At 37.4% G+C, this 17,047-nt stretch overlaps 1 protein-coding gene across 2 annotated transcripts in view; it reads left to right on the top strand.

The window, feature by feature from the left end:
* LOC120782734 (leucine-rich repeat-containing protein 15) overlaps positions 1-17,047 on the top strand; it is a 151,023-nt gene that overhangs the window by 37,656 nt on the left and 96,320 nt on the right. For both annotated transcript variants that reach the window (XM_040115167.1, XM_040115166.1), the window contains exon 2: positions 10,038-10,072. The gene's annotated coding sequence lies outside the window, so the exon portion shown is untranslated. The remainder of the gene's footprint in view (positions 1-10,037; positions 10,073-17,047) is intronic.

Genomic DNA, 17,047 nt, shown 5'->3' with positions numbered 1-17,047 from the left:
CCAAGTAATACTGTTGAATACAAACCTTTAGCTCGCCTTCAAACGGATGTTCTGCTTGAGCCATATGTAAAAGAATCGTTTCCGGCCACTCCCAAGTGAATAGCGATCAGAGAACTTTCCTCACTTGCGTGAACATCTGCACATGACTTCATCCTCCGCTAAAGAAGAAGAACAAAACTTTGTAAGCCAATAAGTCAACCATTGGCTGAGAGATTTTCTAAGACCAAATTTATACAACGATCTTCTGCCGATCTCAGCGACCACACCTACTTAGCTGCTTACGACAATTATTCAATATTTTATTTGAAACTTTCGAAATACTTTGGTCTAGCGTTTAGTTTCTAATGTCATGAGTATATAACAAGGCTTCGGTCGTGAAAATTAAGCTTTTCTCAAGCCAACACATTTCTTTTGTTCAAAAATTCCTATTCTTAAGTAAACGTTATCAAACGATAGTAATTTCCTTTAGAGCGCGTCTACTATACTATATTATTTACATGTGTATAATATAATTTATATCCCGACCAACATACATACTATATATCCACATGTGCACGCTCGCTTGCCTCTGAGTATATCACGTGTCCTTGGCAACGCATAACGCTGCTTCTACTCAAAGGTATCCAACGCTCAATTGTGTGTCAGTGGTTTTCTGTGTTGTGTGTTATTAAATTTTCAAAATATTTTGAAGCTCAAATGTTAAACGAAGTGTATTGTTCGTCGTCTACATCAAAATATTATTTAACGACTCTTTCGACACACTGCCAGCCATTAGGCGGCTCCTGTTTGAATACGAAGCCATTTAACATACTTGAAAAATATGCCAGCAATCAGAGACAAAGTGTCCCTTGGCACAAATTGAGAACCTTAAACTAATTTGCATTTTAAAAATATAAGCGAATTCTAAAATTTTCAGTTATGTGGGTAAAGTTGAAGTCTCCGCAAAGACCTTGCAAGTTTAATCAGTATTAAATATATAATGCGAACGAAAGGAGTAATTATTTTTGATTGCAGTACTGGTATTTGAGCTGTTGTTAGTCATAAAAGTGAGTATTTACATTAATGATAATCCCAATTTGACTTTTACGGTTAATACGGTGAGCCTTGGAAAATGATGAAGCTTAGATTCAAGATTTTATATCAACAAAGTCTCAATATAAGCCAGAAAACATTGCTTAAATATTTTAAGAAAATATTGTTCAGCTTAACAGTCCGACAAGTGGGAGTATACTGTCCGGAGTTGGGCATAAGGCAACCTTTTATGTTGGCAGACCACTGCAGTATATTTCAAGCTGAGGTCTTTGCTACTTCGAAAGCCTCGGAGCTCTCCTCTAATAAACATGCAGGCGATTCCAGAGTCAGCATCTACGCAGACAGCCAAGCAGCAATCAAGGCAGTAACCTTGCATCGTTATCGGCCAGTAGTGTCTTGGGAAGTAGGGCGGCAGTGAAAAAGATTGACAGAAGCAAGCAACTCCACTTCTACTAGGCGCCAGGCCACAAAGGCATCGAGGGCAATAAAGTAGGGACGAGATTGCTTAGTGTAGCGTACAACTGGCATTCGAAAACGTGATCAATATTCGCTCGATAGAGGCGTGGTAAAGAAAGTCAATACCCGATGGAACGAGATACTGAGTGCATAAACTGCATAAGTCATGTGCAAAACGGTAGATAAGAAGTACACGAAATTCCTATTGCCACTCGATAGAAGTCTCTGCAGGAACATGATGGGAATTCTAACTGGTCACGACGACTGGTGACGACACACGGCCGCAAGATGGCGCTGACAGAACGAGAAAACTGCAAGAAATGTCTAGAGCAGGACACCAGGAAAACAATAGAGCATCTCTTGAGAACTTGTTCCGCATTGGCAAGACTACGCTGTAAGCAACTGGCGTCCCCAAGGTTTGATACACTGGAGGAGGTTACGAACGGAGCGTAACCGCAGAGTCTGTTAAAATTCGCTTCAAGCTCAGGCTTAAAGATCCCTAAAAGATGACTAGTACTCTTGGACTGAGCTCCACCTCGTATCGCAAAGTACCAAACTGATCGATGAGTGGCTTATAGGCCTACCAGATTAACCTAACCTAACAGTTTTCAATTGTATTGTAAAGTACCCATCCTTACGGTTACATAGACCCGAATGTTTTGGGTATGAACATTATCTGAACTTTTAATTTGCGCTTCTGCAAGAATCAGCTAATCCACTCGCAGCCTAACTTCAAGCGATGCATTTATAAAAGTAATTATATGACGAATCTTGCAAAGACTGGTGAATAATGTCGAAAAGAGGTTATGAGTCTCTACTAAAACTCCCTTGTGTTGCTCTCTGACGTATCATTTTATTTTCTTTATATAGCCATGGACTTCAGCTTCATAACATTACCTAAATTTTTAATCTTGGAAGAGCATGAGAGCTGAAACAGGGGTTTCGTGGATTCTTAAAAAATTTAGAAACCTTCGCATTCAATATTAATCCAATTAGTTAGCAGAGCTAGGTCTTACAATAAAATACAATAAATAGCACTTGTAATATATTGCAATAGAATGTAAGTAACTTAATTGATTAATAATTGAGTAGCTTACTCTCTCAGGATAGCACATAAGTATGGGTTGGGTAATGAGAAAGTAATTAGGCGTTCTCAATAAATCTGGTGGGAAATATATTTTTTTCAAGTCAGAAAGCATATGTCGAAAGATTTTACTATACATATAAGTATGTTAGTATATACAATACAAAAACAACAATATGAAGCAGCAAATTTTGGTTTCGGACTAATTTACATAGGTGCATTTGTCTCATAAAGTATGTACTTATACATATAGATGGGTAGTGAAGAACACAAGTTCCATACTGTGTAGTTATGTCTGTATATACATACTTGCATATATACTTGTACATTGTTGAATCTATATGAGGCAGCGAACGAGTGTCACGAACGGATATGCCAAAACGAAAATGCAGTTGCTGAATCGACATACATATGTTTGTCGCTTTATAGGCAGTCATCGGGCAAGGAAGACATGTAGCAGAAGCACAAAAAAAACCGTGGCAGTCGATTAGCTCAGTTTGTATTTAGTAATACAGGGTGGCTAGTATATTAAGTTTTTAATGGAGTTTATATTATGATTTTACTTATCCGAGATTGTATGCTTGAAAAGTGTGACAAACATGGCCCCACATATATCAAAAATAGTACTTTTAGAAATGTATAATTGAACCTGATCTCTTCGCTTATATGAAAAGAAAGTTCGGCGCTTCCCACCAACAGCTGATCGGTTATTATGCGGAGTATTTTTGGACCCCTTGAAAGTCATAAAACACAAAGGTAACTTCGAGTGAACTTATCGTTCTAATTTTGAGCAGCTTTCGCGCTCTTTGCGGTTTTCATATCAAGTATGTTCTGTGTAGTGTTTGCATATATGTACATTAGAGCGGATAGATTTTTTTTCTATAAAATTGCATTTACGGAAAATTTTTTAGAGATCATACTGAACAACTTTGTCTAAGAGAATATGGGTGTCTAACCGGTTTCAAGTCTGTGATTTATGAGGCGAAGTTTAAAAATTCTGAATAATCGGTTGTATGGGATATATGTGATATACTTAGTTGTCCGAATTACCTGATTCTGACAACTGATCAATAGAATATCAAAATGCACCTACATACTAAATTTCATTCGAATATCTCAACAACTGACTAAGTAATTTTTATGAACCCTTAAAACAACGCCTTAGAAAGCGCTGGCATGTAATTGGTTATAAACCCATAGTCTCTTAGGCAAAATTGTTCAGAGTCATTCGTAGAACATTTCACGCATACGCGATTTTTCCGTATTTTTTTTTTGGTTTCCTGTAAATCAATCCTATCTAATATACTTGGCCCGATATAAATTATCTCAAACTAATTAATATTTAGACATGAAAAAGGGCGTAATTGTTTAGAAAAGCATCTTCAGCTTTCGTTTCTGTTATATCATACCTAGTTTTCTAAACTAACCTGACTTAATACTAAATATCTCATTTACCTTCAAAAATATTCTAAGCTACTTATTGGCACCCTGTATCCACGCATCATTCTAACATTGTATGCATCTATGCCTATTCATGTGCCTTGGGCTCTACGTTCCAATTCAACGCTGCCGTCTTATTTTGCATTCAAGTCACATACAAAGCACGACATTTGAATAACCGTCGAACTCAGTGGGTTCCCTCTAAACCCCACACAACACCTTCGAACAACGTATAATGTATACACATCGTACAATTACTGGCGAACCCCTTCCACAGCTTCGCTTGCAACCATTCGCGTAGTCTCATTTTCCACTACTCAATTATTCAGTAATCATTCAGTGCCTTGCATAACAACATTTTCGCCAGACAAGGCAATACGAGTTGAGTTCCGAATTCGCTGCTGTAAAGCGAACCAACAGTTTCGACTTGCCTGCACAATTGGGCTTCATGCTCAACCTACTACTGGCTACTCAACTCTTTCTTTCTGTGACAACCACTCTCATATCCATATGTACATATGTATGTACATATATACAAATTTATATGCATAGTTGTACATATGTACACAAATTGCTCACCTAGTAAGCCAGAGCCCAGCTATTCGACAGGCTCTACGCTTTATCCTTTTTGGCAAAGCAGTTTACGCTTTATGCCAAAAACTCGTCACCAAACCAAAATTTCTGCTTTGCACCGCTCCCCGGCAAACAGTCTGCTGTGCCAGACTAATTTCATAGCTGTCATTTACGTCAGCTGTTGGAGAGGAGACCCGGCAAACTTTGCTGTCTGGAAAGAGTAATACTTTCGCAAGTCTCTGATGGAAAGTTGCTGAGTTGTGGTGACTGTAAGAAGTTGACTGTTCTGGCAATTGTTTTTGTACTTCTTTTGTTCGTGAGGTTCGCTTTGTGTCAAGTTGGTAATTAAGCAACCGTGGCGCTACGCCGATATCATGCGAATAATAATTTCGAAGAATTCGGCGAGTATGGTAAATAGATAGACGAGAATTAGAAATCGCAGCGGATGACAGCTTTCCGGAAATATGTTTTAATGTAAAGCGTAAAGCTGTATTTGACTGAATCCGTTACTGGGCTGTTTAAATAGATAAGGCATCCACTTCAATAGTTCTAAATTGAATTCATATTCGTCAAAAGCTGTTGTTAAATATTTGTAGAATGAATTTGGGTGAACTGCCACCTTCGGGTATACTCTTATCAATTCGATGTCGCCGTAAAGCCAAGGTAATTGCTGAAACTGCGAATCGAGAGAATTTTTCTCAATTAAAGTGGCCCAATATCACTTTTTTCATCCGCTCGAGGCTGTTGTTTCATTTTCATTAGCATTTTTTACGTGGCGGGTCTCAAATCCAGCCCAAAACCCTAGGGACCCTTCTCACTTTAGCTCGCCCTCAAGCTGATGTTCTTTTGCTACTCAGAGGACACTTGGTCTAAGACGGGAAGTTGTGAGCGCCACATAGTATGTAAAAGAATCGTTCTCAGAGAACTTTCCTCACTTGCGTGAACTTCGACACATGACTCCATCCTAATAACTTCGAAATCGTAGATATTTTCGTCTATCTTGGAACCAACACATGACTCCATCCTCCTAACTTCGAAATCGTAGATAATTTCGTCTATCTTGGAACCAGTATAAACAGCAACAACAATGTCAGCCTCAAAATCCAACGCAGAATAACTCTTGGAGTAAAGACCTCTCCCGACGAACAAAAATCAGTCTCTACAAGTCCCAAATCATCCCCGTTCTGCTATATGGTGCAGAAGCATGGACAAGTCAACATTACGAGTTTTCGAAAGAAAAGATCTTCGACGAATAACGCATTCGGTGGAATGATGGACTGACATTGGCATAGTTAAGTGAATTAAGAGACAGCGGCCACGCAGGCTAGGTCATATCGTCCGAATGGACGAAAACACTCCAGCTCTGAGAGTATTCGACGCAAGCCGCCGGGAGAAGCATAGGAAGAGGAAAACCTTAACTCCGTTGGAAAGACCAGAAAGAAGGACATGACTACACTTGGAATATCCAATTCGCGCCAAACAGCGAACAGGAAGTAGGACTGGCGTGCTGTGGTGAACTCGGCTATAAACCGCGTAAGCGGTGTCTACGCCAGTAAAGAAGAAAATCTCTGACGACGCTAAAAGTGGTCCTTCTTTGCTACAGTGATTCACGCCTTCTCGCGAATGAAACTCAAAAACAAAATTTATTTACTATAAGATATAAAGATCTACGGTAGAAAAGATCCAAACGTCTACAAAAAGGTCGTGCTTGAAAACAGTTGACTTTTAACGAAATTTTAGTCGGTGGGTTAAAAAACGAATATTTTTACGCTTGGTATTCAGAAAATTGGTTGTTATTGTTGGTTTAGAATTCTGCCAAGTTGACAGTTCTTGGCCGGAGAAAAATCCAGGTTCGTTCCGGTTTCGTAGACCCGACAGTCGTGGGAACGGTAATTGAAAAATTGGATCTTAGACACCTTTCAGAAAGTCTCTCCAAGTATGTAACGGTAAGATTCTACGCAAAAATAAAAAAAATCTTTACGCTTGTGTCAAGTGAGTGTCATTTTTACTAACTAATTGGTTTGGAATCCAAATTGCTACTGTATTCTTCAGCGAAAACTCTCGAAAACAGTTATCTTTATAGTATATGAAGTTACTATAATATAAATTACCAAACTGTGCTAGGCTTCCGAGATCATTAACTTTACCTACTCCCACTCCCGCTATACTTTTCTCTCTCGGATGCTCCGAAAAGAGAGAGAGAGAGAGAGAGAGAGGAGATAAACTACTTTGGGTGTGTGAACTGGAAATTTCTTGTAGCATTCATAAATTTTTTAAAATCAGAAAATAATAAAAAAAAAATAATTTTTTGTGAAAGGGTTGCCACCCATTCAAAATCGATGGTATTTAAAAAAGAACAGGAACAAAAGTATAAACCTCTAAACAGAAGGAGTTACAAATCATCATTTTAGTGGTGCAACCATAAATGAAATTTCACAAATTTTCACCATAAACTGTGCTTACGTAAGTAGTGGCAAAGTGAGAATTTGCAATTCAACTCACAGAATTACAGCTAAACGCGTCTACAAGTAATTAAAACCCGAGAGAAATTCATTAAGACTTGTCTCGGCAACGCCTGGTTGACTTGTCTAAAGTTTCAAGAATCATCAGCACCTGTTAGTCATACTAATGCCACACACACAGACACAGTAAATGGCAAAACCACACACACACACACACATACACTTACAGAAAGCGAGCAAGCGCGCATTACAAATGGATGAGCGTGCATGCGTTGAGCTTTGAGTTTTGCTCAAGTGTCAGCTTTTGTCATAAATTCTATTTTACTGCAATTTATTTTTTCGTTTTCTTCTATTTTTCTATTTTCTATTGCCACGTAAGGGTGTTCAAGTGTCGTGGCACGTTCGAAATTGTAAATTATTAATCTAACTGTGTAAGTAATGAGCGAGCAAGCGCGATATTCAAGTATGCATGTCAGGCGCATTAGTCGCTGCGCGTGTGTGGGTGTTGTGTGTGCGTTGCAAGTGCAACAACAGCAATGACTTATGCGCTTTGCATTCCCGTAAGTAGAATGCACATTGGCGCGCCTTAAACGCAGCTGTGGCAACCTTTAAAAGCCAAATGTAGCTAATTTAAAATTTATATGTGCTTTTGTTTCGCTAAAAATATGGCAACACCCGCGAGGTAATAAACATGTAAATAAATACAACGAATATTGAATTAACCGTTATGCAAACAAATCGTATGAAATCTGGCATCGCTTCAAGCATATAAATAAGCGACGGGAATTTGTAGTTGTTGTTGTTGTTTGATTGACCACTGCATAAATTTGCATATTTGCACTACATACATATATACAATTTCATATTTAGTTGTATGTGAGGCGGCAAAATGTTGTTCTCGCTGAAATGTACATATCATGTATGTAAGTATGTATATTCGGTTAGGTTAGGTTAGGTTAACCTGGTAGGCCCATAAGCCACACATAGCCTAGTTTGGTCCTTTGCGATACCAGATAGAATTCATCCTTTTGGATGCCTGCGCTTGACGCGAATTTTAACAGACTCTGCGGCCTCACCATCAATACCTCCTCCAGTGTATCATACCGTGGGGAGCCCAGCTGCTTAAAGCGTAGTCTTGTAGGACAAGTGCACAAAATATGCTTCATTGTTTCCCTGCTGCCTTGTTCTAGACATTTTTGCAGTCTTCTCGTTCTGTCAGCCCAATCCTGCGGGCGTGTGTCGCCATCATACAGTGACTAGTTAGTATTCCCATTATGTTCCTACAGTCTCCTCAATGGAGTGCCAATAGGAATTTTGTGTACTGCCGATCTAACGTTTTACACATGATTTTTGCAGTTTTGGACGCAGGTAGCTCGTTCCATGGGATTTTGATTTTCTTTTCTATGCTTTTCTCCCGAGATCGTATAGACAAAGCATGGGTTTACCAATGTTGATCACGTTTTCGGTAGACAACCGTACACCATTCTTGGCATTTCGTCCACTATTTCATTGCATTCGACACCTTTGTGGCCTGCTTCGGCGCCTTATGCCTAACTCTTGAGAGTATATTCCCGCACCAACTCCATCGTCCATTTTCGAGCCATACGTATAGATGTTTAGAGTGTCGGTGTGTACCTTTATGCCAGCCATCTTTTTCTATGTTTACTTTGAACCTTATTTCCCAGTTGAAAAGTGGGATCATGTAGACGGTGTTTACCCAACTGCCACTACCCACCAGGCTATGCCCGAAGGTTCTATATGTAAATTCTCCTGCAGCCAGTAGTCGTTCCACCGATTTTGCTGCGCAGTTCTCAGCGAAGAGGTGAAGGTGAATGGACCAAAAACCGATTCTAGACCCAGAGTCTCTTAGGCAAAGTTGTTCAGAATAGCCCATAGAACACATAGAACATTTCCTTCATACAAGTACAAGATTTTTTTTTTGGGCTCTTGTAAATCGATCTGCTCTAATATATATTATATTATTTAGTCCATAGGAGAAAAAATTTTCAAATTTTCCGTATTAGAGGTTGAAAGGGTTCTGTTTTAATAATTGTCTACTATTTATCAAATTTTACAGAGTAGTGAATCGAAAACCGACCGAGAGCGATGATAATTGACGATATCAACTCATTATAATCTTCGGCAAGTTATGTCAAAACTCCGCTAGTACATCTTTCATGGAAAAGTCCATCACACAAATTCTTGAGTGCTCTAAAAGAGCGCGATGACACAATTCATAATTTTACGATTTCCACAAATTTAGCTTTCGGAATTGACCTTTCTTTAGGCGGCTAAAATCCAGAAACGTGCCAAAACTTGTTGCCATGAGATTTTGAACCGCTACACGCAAACAGTTCCAGCATAATACATATTAATCAGCTACTTTCAAGCTCACACCAAGGTACTCATCTAATACCCCTTTCTCTATGCTCCAACCTCCAACAGGTCGTTCGTAATCCTTAGATGACTTCACAGACAAAATTTACAATTCTTTTGTTCTTGTTAGGATTTATATATTCTTTATAACAAAAATCACAAATTACTAATGTATCAGCGAGTTAGGATCTGTGTAAAATTTCATGAAGATCGGTCAAGTAGTTCTCGAAAAATCTTGCCAGCCGACTTCAAAAACACAGTTTCGAGAATAAAGAGTTAAAAAACGGCGGTCTTAGCCTAGCTAGCCTCGGGCGGCCAAGACTGTATCTCTGAAAGTATTACTCAGGTCAACTTGAAAATTTAGGACAATATTCTAGAGGTGTTACAGAGTTTAGTAAGACAATAAAAAGAATCGATTTTTTGAAACCCGTAAACATAGGTAAAATATATTCTGAGTCACAAAAGAAATTAAAAGTCCACCAAAAATGTTTATAAGTTTTAAATTAATATTATGTAGATTTACTTTTAGCTTAAGTTGCTGTTGTAATACTGAACTTTAAGCTTTTTTTATTCTAAATAATAGTATTCTTATATGTTTTATTCTTTTTTTACAGGTACAGTTATCTGCGAATTCTGCTGACTTTTAGTGGTGAGTATTCTTATTGCTATAATCAAATGATTCGCGACTTATTCTCAGAAACTTTTTTTATCTTTATTGAAAAAATTTCAAATTTCAAATCATCATATTTAGTCGTCTAATTGAGATAATCAAAATTTGTCGCAGAAATTTTTAAAGTTTGAAAGGTGTACTTTCTGAATATGTGATGGTTATTTTTGAGAAACGAAAATTTGTTGGTGAAATTTTAGTTTGAATGAAAAAACGAAAACTCCTATGTTAAATGTATGGGAACCTAAAAAAAATAGCGACCGCTTAGAGTTAAGCTGCAGCGCCTAGCTTGAAGGAAGATTTTTTGTTTGTCAATCACTAACATTTCAGCGGGTAAGAGTTGAAAAAAAAATCAAAAATTTTTTTGAACCAACCTAATGTATATGTATATTTCGATTTGGCCATACCCAACCGTCCGTATATATGCGGACTCAGTTTTAGAGATATCGTTCTTAGTTTTAGAAATATCTATGTGAAATTTTTCAGCTGCCTCTTTCTCAACAAGAAACTTTTTATTTGTCAGAACGACCGATTTTTGACCTCTAAAGCATATACAGTGGCTCACAACTTATTTGACCCACCTTATATTTTAAAAAATAAATGAGTATAACTTTTTAACTAAAAAAGATAGCAAAAAAACAAAAACGCAGTTGTATTAGTGGTTAATGAAGGAATAACAAGGCGCTTAAATTTTATTAAATAAGCTGTGACATTGAAAAAATCAGTATTTTTCTTTTAAGTTGAATAAATCTGAAACCTTTTGTGAATTTCGATCGGAATAGAGTGCTTGTATGAAAATTTTTTATACTCTCGCAACAAAGTTGCTAAGGAGAGTATTATAGTTTTGTTCACATAACGGTTGTTTGTAAGTCCTAAAACTAAAAGAGTCAGATATATGTAGGGTTATATATACCAAAGTGATCAGGGTGACGGGTAGAGTTGAAATTCGGATGTCTGTCTGTCCGTGCGTCCGTGCAAGCTGTAACTTGAGTAAAAATTGAGATATCATGATGAAACTTGGTACACGTATTTCTATCTAAGACGGTTAGGTTCGAAAATGGGCAAAATCGGCCTACTGCCACGCCCACAATATGGCGGAAACCGAAAACCTATAAAGTGTCATAACTAAGCCATAAATAAAGATATTAAAGTGAAATTTGGCACAAAGGATCGCATTAGGGTGGAGCATATTTGGACGTAATTTTTTTGGAAAAGTGGGCGTGGCCCCGCCCCCTACTAAGTTTTTTGTACATATCTCGGAAACTACTATAGCTATGTCAACCAAACTCTACAGAGCCGTTTCCTTCAGGCATTTCCATATACAGTTCAAAACTGGAAGAAATTGGATAATAATCACGCCCACCTCCCATACAAAGGTTATGTTGAAAATCACTAAAAGTGCGTTAACCGACTAACAAAAAACGTCAGAAACACTAAATTTTACGGAAGAAATTGCAGAAGGAAGCTGCACCCACGCTTTTTTTAAAAATTGAAAATAGGCGTGGCCTCGCCCACTTATGGACCAAAAACCATATCTCAGGAACTACTAGACCTATTTCAATGAAATTCGGTATATAATATTTTCTTAACACCCTGATGACATGTACAAAATATGGGTGAAATCGGTTCACAACCGCGCCTTCTTCCAATATACCGCTATTTTGAATTCCATCTGATGCCTTCTCTGTATAATATATAGTAAATTAGGAACCAATGATGATAGCGGAATAAAACTTTACACAAATACGGTATTTGAAAAATATGTAAATGACGGATAATGAAATCTCGATTATCACTTTATCATGCGAGAGTATAAAATGTTCGGTGACAGCCCTTCCTTACTTGTTTTATTCGATGTTTTTTTTTTTGGTTACTGCCTAAAAGAATGATGACACTTCTGAAGAAACTGTTCAGATCGAATCGCTATAGCATATAGCTGCCATGCGAGCTGCTCAAAGTTGTTGTAAGGAATATTTTGTGTTTGTGAACGGTATTTTATGGCTTCTGTGCAACCTAATTTAACATTTTTCCTTGGTTTTAATGTATTGACTAACATTTTAAAGCATGATTTTGTTGTTTTTTTTGTTTGTTTTTTTTTTTTTTAATAATAATCAAATATTTACCACATATAAAATTACAATTATTCCATCAAAATTGTAAGCTCTTGTCACAACATACTTATGTATTTGCGTGTATGTATTAATATCTGTCAAGTTTTGTCCATCGAAATTCAAAGGTGCATATGCCAAAAATTGTCTGTGCATTTCATTTTCTGCAAAATTGTTTGTTTGTTTTTGTGTTCATACTTTCACACGTTTGCCAAGCAAATTTAATAGAAATGCGACAATTTACTCATAATCCTTCGATTTGTAATTTTAAGCACACATTTTACATAGGAAAACCAAACAAAAGCCCCTGAAATCAGATAAATTCATAATAATAATAGAAATAAAACCACAACAACAATGCCTAAAAGCGATTATTGCGCGTTAATGCATATTAAATCGATCTGCCTACAAATAAAGGAAATAATGCATGCCTGTGTAAATATATACATATGTACTCGTATAAATGTGTGTGGGTAAAATGCACTTTCCGTAAACAATTTATATTATAATTAATTTCGTTCGATTTGTTCACGCAAATGTTACATTTTATACAAATTGCACACAGCTGCACTTACATACCATCATACTAACTATAAGCGTAGATTTGTAGGATATATAGGGTGTTACAACAACCGATTTCAGGAGATAGCAATGTTTCATGCGAACATTTTAAGTTAAGAAAACTGTTGTCCATATGACGTTCTGGTGAGAAAATAGAGCAGTGAGGGCTAACAGTTTTTATGAAAATTGAGTTGCGTTGGTGCCAAGGGGTGTCCCTTAAGCGACATATTTACACCGTCAAGTATACTGAATCCATTTCCTTGATTTTAATAATTTCATTATGCTTCCGTGTATGCTCATCAATTATTTTAACACTATTTTATAAAATTCTCAAATATAATCCTGCACTCTGTAAAGCTTACATCAATTTCTCCCGCAATTGCTTACATTCTTGAATAGTATGATCTCCAGTCATGAGATCGTCCATAAACAAATCACTATTGATGACGTTATGTACGTTTTCATTGTCTTTGCAGTAAATGTTAACAATCTGCTGCAACGTTATCACTGCTTTTATACGATTTTGTGTTGTCTTGCTAGAAACTGTTTCTTTCTTCTTCCGAGTAGAGTGGAAATATTTTACGGATAGGCCTTTTCACAGTACTATCTTGTGTCTGAATGGTAACCACTCTCACCATGCCATCGTATTTTTTATGTCATTCAGTAATTTTTCCCAAGGGCCATATAGCTGGATGAGAAGTCTAATTTTTTATCAACACAAATCGGTAGTTTCCATTTATTCCAGTTATTCCTTGATGAATCACTTACGGCTGCCAGATGAATTGCTTCGTCGCCATACATAAGGGGTTAAATGGGTTTCGACATAAAATATACCTTGCTATTCCGTTATGACTGTTCCAACCTTCTACATTTTCAATTGTTTGTAGACTGCTCTTAACTCATTCTCCTGGTACTCTTGAGTTTCATTACGTCTGATTTCATCCAAAAAATAACTCTTTAAGTCAAAATTTGAGAGGCTGAATTGTGGAACACAGCATAGAAATCATATCAACGAAGAATTAACCAGATAATCTGAATAAACTCCCTATTCTTTTTCAAATGAATAGTATGTATTGACCGACGTTTCAAGCAGCATGCTGTGACACCCTATAACTACATATATGAGTTTAGGTAAGAATTTCATATGCATTTTAATGCAAAATATAATTGTTTTGATAATTGCTAGACAAAGCTCATAAACACCATCATTTATTGTACATATGTATGTACGTGCTTATAGGAACACTAGTGCCTACACAGGTGTATGAACATATTGTATTCGTATAGACATAAGTGCGGCAAGTTGTGGATAAACTATTTTAATGTTCCTTATATAAAAAGTCAATAGGAATAGTGTCGTTAATAGCAAGAGCGTCAATAATATAGTTATAGAACTAGAAGATTAGTACAACTATCTCAACCAGTATCGCTATACTCAGCGATCTTAGCTTATGAAGTCAAATCGCTATTAGTGAAGGAGCGTATAGTAAGGCTGAACCGCCACTGCGGTGGGATCCCACATCATAAAGGAATTGCCCCGCACGGAGGAGAGAGTGGGAAGAGAACGGCACTGGCAGCAGGCAACAAAAATGCGCCACGCCAAGCAGCAATTGAGAGTTTACAACCCAGCAAGGTTTAGAAATATGATCAACTTCCCTCGAGACACATTTCGTTACCTTGTCCCGCTCTATACTGTGCACTGCAGGATCAAAAACACTTGTCCAACATAGGCACAGCCTCTTGTGCAAACTGACAGTTTTGCGACATGGAATCGGAAACTCCAGAACACATAATTCTAGATTGCCTAGCAATTTGTAGAAACAGGCTCAAAGCGCTTGGATCCGTCTAAGTAAAAAGGCATCACATCACCTCCATCGCGCCCAGCAAGCCTCTGGAATTGTTCAGAGTGCTGAACCTTTGTGACCATATTTGATATGGGAGAGAACACTATAGACCATAGTTCGCAGTACAAAACCACAATTAATTTCTATCTATATATCTTATATCGTTATTGAACAGATACATATCTTCTTCTTTATTGACGTAGTAGATATCGCTTACGCGGTTATAGCTGAGTTTACAACAGCGCGGCAGTCGTTCTTCTTTTTAGCTATTTGGCGTCAATTGGAGATGCCAAGTGTCGCCAGGTCTTTCTGCGCCTGGTCTTCCCAACGGAGTGGAGGTTTTCCTCCTCCTCTGCTTCCCCCGGCGAGTACTGCGTCGAATACTCTCAGAGCTGGAGTGTTTTCATCCATTTGAATGGCATGATATAGCCAACGTAGCCGCTGTCTCTTAATTCGACATAATATATATCAATGTACATCTCGTACAGCTCTTCTTTCCATCGAATAAATCTGCCAGAGAACCTTTCTCTCGAAAGCTCGTAACGTCGACTCATCGAATGCTGTCATCGTCCATGTCCCTGCACCATATAGCAGGATAGGGATGATGAGTGACTTGTAGAATTTGGTGTTTGTTTGTCCAGAGAGGACTTTACTTCTCAATTGCCTACTCAGTCCGAAGTAGCACCTGTTGGCAAGAGATATTCTGCGTTAGATTTCGACGTTGGCATTGTTGTTGCTGTTAATACTGGTTCCTAAATAGACGAAATAATCTACGACTTTGCAGTTATGACTGTCAACAGTGACGTGAGAGCCCAGTCGACAGTGCGACGACTGTTTGTTTGATGACATGAGATATTTCGTCTTGCCCTTGTTCACTACTAGACCCATTGTCTTCGCTTCCTTATTCAGTCTGGAAAAAGCAGAACTGACGCCGCTGATCTTGAGGCCAATTTCATATCAATCAATATCAATTTCAATATCATCGGCGTACGCCAGCAGCTGTGCGCTCATATAGAAGATTGTACCTGTTCAATTAAGCTCTGCAGCACGAATTATTTTCTCTAGCAGTAGAACGATGAAGTCGCACGAAAGGAAGTCGCCTTGTCTGAAACCTCGTTTGGTATCGAACCGCTCGGAGAGGTCTTTCCCAATCTTGACTCATTCATTGGACCGGCATTATGTTAGATCCCCATTTCTAACCATAATTGCCTTGAAGAATTTTGTAGAATGTACTGCATTTTGAACTCATAAACTGGGTTTCAAAGGAAGATTCAACGGAAGAAAAGTTGACAATAAAGAATAGAGATGAAAGAGAAATTTTAGCTTGACTCAATACTAATAAGAAGCCAACTTAGTTGCGGTATGAGACCGAAAACAATTAGACCGTAACCCTGCAATTAATTAAAAAACATAGACCATTTAGTAGATTAACTATATGAGCGCGTGTATTTTATGCAAATTAATTACATATATAAGTATATATAGAACCAAAAAGCCGTTTGTCATACAATCTAAATATATATACACGAAAAAAGAGTATACAATTATTATGCGATACACAACAATGAACTTATTGTGACTAACAACACGACTGTAGTGGAATGTGTGGAACATACTGAATGCGTACCTGAATGATCTAATCAATTATTTATTGTCTGTGCTTTTATGAGCATTTATCAATCATTTAACAACAACAAAAGGCGTATGGACTTCGGTATGAAATCAGCCGTATTACTCAATTTATCACTGACTAATGAGTACCAGAAGCGGATTATATTTGTTCAATGAGCCATTGAGTTGATTGAGAACTAGTGCATAGGTAATTCAGAGCTAAACGGAATGAATGAAGCCTAGAAGCAATATCATGAAATTGTGCAACTAGGTGAAGGAAACTGTTACTACTTCTTGCTATTGGTGATAGGTATGCACCGAATGGAAAAAAAAAGAAAGTCGATAATTGGTAGTTCTGGTAGATGTAGCAAAAACAATAATTTCACACAGTGAAAGATAAGACAGTGTTAACTGCTTGTACTATGTATATTAGGGTGCTTCAAACAAAAATTTTTTAAAGTTTGAAAAATGAATTTTCTGAATATGTGATGTTTATTTTTGAGAAACGAAAATTAGTTGGTGAAATTTTAGTTTGAATGAAAAAACGAAAATTCATATGTTAAATATGTATATGGGAACCTAAAAAAATAGCGACCGCTTAGAGTTAAGCTGCAGCGGCTGGCTTGAAGGAAGCTTTTTTGTTTGTCAATCACTAACATTTGAGGGGGTAAGAGTTGAAAAAAAAAATAATAATAATAATTTTAAAAAATTTTGAAGCACCCTAATGTATCTATATTGCCTCGCTTTTTCGAAGTACTCATCCATTATGTTATCAAAAGGTATTCTCCGGCTAATCTGACGCTACTAATTACAATCTACATATGTGCTACTAT

Source organism: Bactrocera tryoni, chromosome 1 (genome assembly GCF_016617805.1).
Source record: "Bactrocera tryoni isolate S06 chromosome 1, CSIRO_BtryS06_freeze2, whole genome shotgun sequence".
Taxonomy (NCBI): domain Eukaryota; kingdom Metazoa; phylum Arthropoda; class Insecta; order Diptera; family Tephritidae; genus Bactrocera; species Bactrocera tryoni.
Note: the sequence above shows the minus strand (reverse complement) of the source record. Positions and strands in the feature narration are given on the sequence as shown.